This window comes from Mandrillus leucophaeus, unplaced genomic scaffold (genome assembly GCF_000951045.1).
Source record: "Mandrillus leucophaeus isolate KB7577 unplaced genomic scaffold, Mleu.le_1.0 Scaffold208, whole genome shotgun sequence".
Lineage (NCBI taxonomy): Eukaryota > Metazoa > Chordata > Mammalia > Primates > Cercopithecidae > Mandrillus > Mandrillus leucophaeus.
This window is the reverse complement of record NW_012102121.1, coordinates 881,593-882,836: the sequence shown is the minus strand read 5'-3', so window position 1 is coordinate 882,836 and position 1,244 is coordinate 881,593.

Sequence of the window (1,244 nt, the reverse complement as noted above, 5' to 3'; positions counted from 1 at the left end):
GTTGTGTCTCTGCCAGGCTTTGGTATCAGGATGATGCTGGCCCCATAAAATGAGTTACGGAGGATTTCCTCTTTTTCTATTGACTGGAATAGTTTCAGAAGGAATGGTACGAGCTCCTCTTTGTACTTCTGGTAGAATTCGGCTATGAATCCTTATGTTCCTGGACTTTTTTTGGTTGGTAGGCTATTGATTATTGCCTCAATTTCAGAGCGTGTTATTGGTCTATTCAGAGATTCCACTTCTTCCTGGTTTAGTTTTAGAAGTGTATATGTGTCCAGGAATGTATCCATTTCTTCTAGATTTTCTAGCTTATTTGCATAGAGGTGTTTATAATATTCTCTAACTGTAGTTTGTACTTCTGTGGGATCGGTGGTGATGTCCCCTTTATCATTTTTTATTGTGTCTATTTGATTCTTCTCTCTTTTCTTTTTTATTAGTCTTGCTAGCAGTCTATCAGTTTTGTTGATCTTTTCAAAAAACCAGCTCCTGGATTCATTGATTTTTTTTGAAGGGTTTTTTCTGTCTCTATCTCCTTCAATTCTGCTCTTAGTTATTTCTTGCCTTCTGCTAGCTCTTGAATGCGTTTGCTCTTGCTTCTCTAGTTCTTTTAATTGCGATGTTAGGCTGTTGATTTTAGATCTTTTCTACTTTCTCTTGTGGGCTATAAATTTCCATGTACACACTGCTTTAAATGTGTCCCAGAGATTCTGGTATGTTGTGTCTTTGTTCTCATTGGTTTCAAAGAACATCTTTATTTCTGCCTTAATTTCATTATTTACCCAGTAGTCATTCAGGAACAGGTTGTTCAGTTTCCATGTAGTTGTGCGGTTTTGAGTGAGTTTCTTAATCCTCAGTTCTAATTTGATTGCACTGTGGTCTGAAAGACAGGTTGTTGTGATTTCTGTTCTTTTACATTTGCTGAGGAGTGTTTTACTTCCAACTATGTAGTCAATTTTGAAATAAGTGTGATGTGGTGCTGAGAAGAATGTATATTCTGTTGATTTGGGTTGGAGAGTTCTGTAGATGTCTGTTATGTCTGCTTGATGCAGAGCTGAGTTCAAGTCCTGGATATCCTTGTTAACCTTCTGTCTTGTTGATCTAATGTTGACAATGGGGTGTTAAAGTCTCCCATTATTATTGTGTGGGAGCCTAAGTCTCTTTGTAGGTCTCTAAGGACTTGCTTTATGAATCTGGGTACTCCTGTATTGGGTGCATATATATTTAGGATAGTTAGCTCTTCTTGT